The sequence below is a fragment of the Pseudopodoces humilis genome, chromosome 6 (genome assembly GCF_049639895.1).
Source record: "Pseudopodoces humilis isolate 2021_Gansu_Grassland_sample_001 chromosome 6, ASM4963989v1, whole genome shotgun sequence".
Taxonomy (NCBI): domain Eukaryota; kingdom Metazoa; phylum Chordata; class Aves; order Passeriformes; family Paridae; genus Pseudopodoces; species Pseudopodoces humilis.
The window spans coordinates 30607204-30614872 of NC_142205.1; the positions used below are offsets into that span (position 1 = coordinate 30607204).

The window sequence follows — 7669 nt, forward strand, 5'->3', positions numbered from 1 at the left end:
GCTGTACCCTGAGCAAGTGGCACCCCTGGATCTTATTTATGCTTCTACAGACAAAAAAAAAGCCAATTATAGTTTAGAGACAAAGAAACTAGCATGTACAGCTTGAAAAGCCCCTCCTGGTATACGGGAGGGCCATTGAAAATGCAGGTAAGCCAATAAAAAATGGAAATGCAGAACAGCTGGGATCTAACAATGTTCAGCTGGTTTGCTTCCATATAAAGCACAGGCCATAGACATGTGATCTTCTTCTGAATTCAAACATTTAACTCCAACAGTGACCAATGAAGTGACTCAACCTTGAGAACATTTTGTTCATCACAGTTAAGTAAAAAGTAGCTTTTATGAATATAATTGTCTATACAAGTGAATTCTTGCACAAAACTTCAGTTTATTAAACTAGCAAGATTTTGACATGGGTTTTTTTTATGACTGATGAGACATTCTAAGTTACTTTTGTATTCAATCTATCAACTTTTGTTTAAACTTTATGAAGATATATTACATGCACATCTCAATACAAAATTAAGTTGGGGAAATGCTCTAATATATTTCAAAATTTCACACTTAATTAGGCTTTTTGAGAAATTATAGCTCTTTTTAAGTCTCAGGGGGTAAAAGACAATATTTTTCAGGAAGTCAGATGAACTAAAAAAGACCTGATTTCTTATGGAAACAAGCATAAAATATCACTGTATTTTGACTTCCAATTTCAAATTCCTTTCTCTGGATAGAAATCACTGAAAGCATTAAAGATATTCCAAGAAAATAGTACTCTTCAATACAGCTTTCAACAAATTGCCTATAGATCAGATGCCAAAAGTGTGATTTTTTTTTTTCAATCCATGCTGATAATTTGTCCACTTTGTTACTGCTTCTTTTTCATCCTTATTAGCAAAAAAGGTATGAATGGCCTTCACATACAGGCAAGTTAACACTTCCTAAGTTGTCTTTTAAATATTTCCATATACAGGCCCTACTCATTAGCATAGGTTTGTCTATTTCTATTCATGTAAATAAAACTATCTAGCTTTCTAGATCAGTCCCAAAAGCCTTGCTTTTACTTCAGTTTCCCACTGATCAAAGAATACACGATGAGTGGGATAAGCAGAGACCTTGAAAATAGAATATTTACTGAGCTCTTGTTTGTCTACAAAAAAAAATTTAAATGTTCAGCATTAAAGGTAAGGCCACTGGAGATTTGCCTACACAGCACTGAATAAATAGAAGGCAAGTTTGGGTTTGCTCCCTTGTGCCCTAAACTCTTTCCTCCCACCCCCTAAAGTAGTTCCCTACAGCAAATTGGCTCCATCAACATGTTTCTCTCTCTTTTGACTTACATGGCAACTCTCCAATATTTACTTGGTCATTCTCCAGTGAAGTACAACATCTTTTGGTACTAAAGACTCTGAAGATTATAATTGATTTCAAACAACGCCACCACACATACAATGAGTTTGCAAGGAACTTCCAAGACAGTTTGGGAGTTAGTGGGAAAGCCTTGGTTTTTTCAAGGCAGCACTGAAGAATGAAGTTCATTATGTCACAGTCTATCTGAACTTCAATTAAACTTGAATCTATGGATATCCTTGGCTCGGGACTACTACATAGTGGAACAATTGCTATCTTTTCCCATCAGGAGGGAAGTAATCATTGCAGTAACTCATTTGTGCTGGTGACTTCTTTAAATTTCAATACGAATATGAATCTAATTAGGGGCCTAACACAGATATTCTCCTCTGTTAACATATATACACATTGCTCTGACATTGTTATATTAAAAAAAAAGTTAAAATGAATGATGCAAGAACTTCAGAAGCCTTGGGGTTTGGAAAAGCTTCAAAAACCAGCAAAGACATACATAGTTAAAGAAAGAAACAAAGAGAATCCCACAATATCCTATGATCTTCCCTCCCATCCCAGATGCTTACCACCAGAGAGCTTCTTATCTCTATCATCCTCCACATGGGGACAATCCAAAGCTGTTTCTTTGTAGAATGAAAGAAGTTGCAACGCAGATGCTTTTCTGTGCTTCTGTTGTTTGCCCAACATCTCCTCTTTCTCTGTTAATGCTCCTTGCTGTAGAGCAGTTTTGTGTCGACCTATTGGCAAATTTGATTGTAACAGCCTGTTCTTTAAGAACCTTTATCGTTCACACTATAAAATGGAGAATTCTGTACAGCATCTTCTAGCTCTATTAATTTCATCTTAAATGACTTCTTCAGTGTTTGTCAGTCTCTGCTAATTCAGCCTTCCGTTTTGCTGAGCAAACAAAAGATGGCTACCAAATGTCACTGCTCTCTACTCAAGTTTGAGAGATATGAAGTAAAAGTAGAGAAACAGAGTAGAGATTTAAATTGAATTTTAATTTTAAGACTTTTTAAAATTTTGACAGCAAGAGCACTTTTTTTCTTTTTTGTCTGTGTGTGTGTGCAAAAGAAAAAACAAGTTCTTAGATACTGTGGTACAAATGGACCTCCTGTTACATAAATCATGTATATATATGTGTATGTATGTATGTGTATATATATATATGTATGTATATATATATATATGTATGTATATATATATATATATATATATATAAACCAGAGAAGATCCACTCTGGCTGTAGTGTGGCATGTTCTGTCAAATATCTTTGTTTGGGTGTAGAAATACACAAAAATGTCCATGCAAATTCTTGTGCAGGAGAGAGTCTGAGATTATGTATATAGCTGTAACCAAAGTTAGTCATTTTTCAAAATTGTAATTGTATATAAGAGGGCTGTTGCACTGAGTATATCATTAAAAACAGACTAAAATAGTAGCAGAACAGCTACCATGAAAAATTCATGTTGCAAAATTAACCTATCCATTTTAACAATATGTAATCATGCATAAGAGAAGGTTTCTTTTAGGAATGTAGAATGACTCAATGTTAAATTATATGATGGCTGAAAGCATTTAGGACTGTTCAGAATCTAAAACATTAAACAAGGTCTGAAAAAACCATAACTCTGGAATTCTCTCTATATATAGGGAGTTATATATATATATATATTTTTGCTTACTGAGAATGCTTATATGGGAAGCTTTTATTCTACTCTTAGTAGTAGGAAATCAGAAAAGATACTCTCAGCTTTTGAATTTCATCTTGAAAATTCCAGTATGAGAAAATCATGGGAAAAAATCCCAAAGGACATGATTAGCGTACTAGCTTTGCTTAAAGTAGCCTGCCCAATGTTATCCTTACTTTGATGGTTAACTAAACACTAGAGATTTATTGTTGGCTATTTTAAGAGTCCTTCAGTTTTTGAGAGCTGCAGAATCAATTGATTTCACAAGAGTAATAGCATATCAGAACCAAAACCAGAGGATGACAGGAAGGAAGGAAGGAAGAAGGGAAGGGGAAGGGAAAGGAAGGGAAGGGGAGGGGGTATAAGCAGCAATAGAGAGAAGTCTATATGGTACCTGCACCTAAATATAACAAGAATGAGAATTGCTGAATTTATTTTCCCTGAGAGGATGATCATTTCTGTCCAATGTACAAATGTACAAATTAATAGCTTTTTTCCAAGAATATAAGAACTGAAGTCTAGCACAAATATAGAATGTACAAAAAAAATTAATGAACAGATAGTTTAGCTACTTCTATGACTTTTAGAAAATATTTTTTATTACTGCTTGTATGTGATAAATATGGAATGATCTACCAAAAAAGTAATGAACTTATCAGAGAAGTGAATCTCTGTTAATGAATGCGTTGACTTCCCAGAACAAGGAACTGGCAGATTTCCCAGCTTCAGTTTCTCAATACAGTCATGATTTCCAGAAAAATACAGATTCCTCTTTCTCAAAGATGTAGTCGAAGTATATCAGAAGATTTTCTGTTGATTTCAATAGTTATTGGAGGATAACTAATGAGCAGGTACTAACAAGAGCCCAGAAAAATTCTGTTAAATATTTGCAGTCTTGGCCTGAGCTTGCCCTGGTATCACTGACTACAACCAGAATGAATCTGCGAGCCAACAGAATAATTTTGTTTAAAGAAGAAAGACCACAGTAATAAAAATGCCAGAAATATGAAAAAAAAAACTGGATGTCACCAATCACGAATTTAAAGATCCTCTGTTCCTTTAAAGCAGATAATTTTCTATTAGATGTAAAATTATCATGAATAATTTATATTATTTTTTTACCTGCTCAAAAATTCTGAAATTCTGAAAAACTTAACTATTGAGTATTTAAGAAACCTTAAGTCATGTCCTCTTTACAAGTCATTATGAGACTTAGACTTTCAGAAATAAATTAATTTTTGAATGGAAGGCAAAAATTTCATATGACACCTTGTTTCCATGGTTTATCCCTTCCAGTATAATATCATCTGTATTCTGATTTATCTAAATATATGGAATTCATCTCTCTAAGAAATGAATTAAACTTTAGAGTAATATACTATATTCAAGTTATTTCTCATCTCCATAAGTATAAATTTCAAAAACAATGAGAAAAACCATATATCTAAGTATTTTACTGAGTCTGGGAAATGTATTTTATATACAAAAGCTTATAAAATGAAATATTTTTTTTCTACACACACACATTCTGAAACAGTCATGCTAATATTTGTCTATTTTCATATGTTTCTGCTAGGAAAAAAAAATGTTGCTGGAATATTCTTGGAAACAGGATATAAAAAAATATGATCACAGCTAGGGTAAATTTTTTAAAAGTGTAGGAATATACGTGGGTTTTTTACAGTATTTATTCTGCTCTATAAATCACCAAGCAGTATAAACTTGGTGAAAAGACTTTTTTTCTTAGGTAAATAACTACATTTTTTCTCCTGGATTACAGAAGAATTTTGGTTCCATACAGAGCAATACAAACTGGCATGTCCTCTTTAATTTTTAAAACAAAGCATCATCTCCTTTTCTTCTTGAAGACAAAAGAAAAATAAACAGTAAGTATCACATTAAAAATTAATACCAAGTTTGACAACTGTTATGTGCTCAAATTAACAAAGATAATTTCTGTGATACTGTGCTGTTCATTTTTGCAGAAGTATTTTATTTGTGTGGTCTTTCATGGCTGTGGGAAATATGAAACAAAACCATTAAAAAAAGAAGAGGAGGAACCTTCTGAGGGTATTTAACCACAAACATATTATACTTTTCTACAAAAAAAGAATAGTGAATTAGTGCATCTTGAATGGATGTACTCTTTGAAACATGAATGTAAGTAATGAAACATATTCTAATCTTTTATATTCATATATATATTGTCAGAAATAATGAATTCTCCAGTATGGTTCACAGAGATGAATTCTCAGAAAAGAGACTTACCAACCAGCCTGAGGAAAAAAAAAATCAGATTGTTCTTGTATCAAAACTTTATAATGAGAAAAACAATCAGCACACCAAAAAAAAACTTGCGATACCTTTGACCAAAATCAAAATCTTAAAGAGATTCTTAGAGCCAAAAATAAAATTATTTTCTAAGTCTTTTTATTTTTAGATGTGAAACAACAAGGGAAGTTGGGCACACTATGGAAAACCTGTCTTCACATTATCAGACTCTGAAGAATAAAAATATCTGACAGGATTTGGTGACTGTGTGCATTCATAGTCATTAGACTTACCTGGACTGTGACATTTAGATGGCAAGAAAGTTGTTTGCAAGAATGTCTGTGGGGTTGATTCCTTATATTAGAGCCCGTATTTTTGCTGCTTCTTCTCTGTGCACTAAAAGGTTCTCAGTTTGGAGAAATTTTTTTGAGATCTCAGTATGCATATGAAAATCTAATCAGGGTACAAATAGAGTGTCTGGCTGTGTGTGCAGTTACATCTGCACGTGTGTTAGTTCACATATTACAGAGTAGAAAGCTTTCCTTCCATGTTCCCAGGCAGTTCCTTTGTTAAGGGTCTTTCCTTTCTTCATCTTTTGAGGTCTTTCCTGTATTTGACACTCACCACTGCCAAATCCTTAGCTACAATTTCTGTTCAGAATAAACTCCTCCTTCCTGCACTAGACCCCAGGAAAAGCTGCAATTGATTCCCTAACACTAATGTCTTTAATTATTCCAAATCTCAAATCTGGAGAGGATAGCTTGTGGACAGGTCTATACAGCCAAATACCTTCCTTGAGCAGGAGCCATCAAAGGCTATATCATAGAAGATGTCAATTTATTTAGAATTAGGAGAGACTTAATTAAAATTAAGAACTTCAGTTCAAAAATGTTTGATGCCATACTTATTTCCAGGGCCCTGTCAATAAAAGTTTCTTTAAGTGGAGGAAGATACAACCAGAGCCAGGCACATGCTGTGCTCCCAGAGTACAATAGGAGAATGGTCAAACTTACATGCTTGAGGTTTTTCTAGGCCAACCACAATGCTCTCCTGGAAACTGGTGAACCAAATAGTTTATTTTCCCTCTTTTCTTTTCCAGTTTCCTGTCTACTCACAGCTATTGTAAAAACCCTAAAAATTTCAACATATTAATGAAACACAATTCAGTCGAAGTTTTCATAGCTTTTTTTTCCTTTCATATTGTTTAATTGTTTCAGACTTTAGGAATATTAGCAAGGATTATTTCAGATATTTCATTTTACATTAAGAATGATTCACAATATGGATAGCCTTTACTATTAGCATTACTCATAACTTCTTAATAACTGGAGTTACTGCTTGCCTTGAAACTCCATCCACCCCCTCCTTGGCTTGGCTTGGAATGCAATTAAGTGTATTTCAGGCATCACGACACTGCTTTCAGATTGAATTGTTACATCAATCATTACACAGTAGGACCAGTTACTGCTGCAAATTCAGCATGTAGAACTATTAGTGACATAAATGGGAGCAGAGTGGAACTGAGCTTCATTAATTAGAAAGGAGAAGAGCAGAAATATTTAATGAATTTGTATCCAAGAGACTTCAAAATGAGATAAAAATTGTCAATCATCACTATTTCTAAGAATAAAACATTACTTACTTGTTATTAAAACATTTTAAATAAAAGATATATTAGAAAAGGTGTTTGATTTGCAAAATATTTTTTTTTTAATTTTAGACAGGAAAAAGAGTTTTGTGACCATCTTCACCAAGATAATAAAAAAATTGTCTTCTATTGACACAAATGAACCTTCTGGTACTTTTTTTTTTTTTTTCATTTTAGCTAAAGAATCACAGAAAAATAATCAGTTTGTCACACAGCTCCACATAGAAGACTCCCTACTGCTGTTTGTAAGTCTTTCAAAATCTTAGTTCTTACCCACTTTTGTAAAACATTTTGGGTTCCTCAGCTCAAAGGCATTGCATAATTGCAAAGCATTACTGTGTTTATGCTGCTACCCTCAGGATATAAAACATAAGAAATTTTTGTGGCCTATGATTTCACTCTATATACACTGGTCTGCCTTAACTATTTCTAGTGTTGTTTGCAGCTGTAGGAACTGGGGTTGTATTTTTTAAAGATGAAAACTGCTAAATATTTTCCTTTGAGGGGCATTTCTCAGTTTGCGACAGCCATTTTGCTTTGCAGTCTTCTAGAGGCTTGTATATTGGCTCTTCCAAACAATTGGCTCAAGTTATGCTCCATAAATATTCAACAAATTTTCCCCTCCAGTAAAACCACGTTGATGATCTGCTTTCATGAGTTGTTAATCACATTCCACCCCTGCTGTGAGGGCTTGAAT

General features: G+C 33.6%; 1 long non-coding RNA gene across 1 annotated transcript; it reads left to right on the forward strand.

The window, feature by feature from the left end:
- Positions 1-256: 256 nt before the first annotated feature.
- LOC148184138 (uncharacterized) lies at positions 257-7249 on the forward strand. Its single transcript, XR_015772635.1, has 4 exons — positions 257-320; positions 4834-4939; positions 5039-5213; positions 7150-7249. It is a non-coding gene; the product is annotated as an uncharacterized LOC148184138 (long non-coding RNA).
- Positions 7250-7669: the final 420 nt, after the last annotated feature.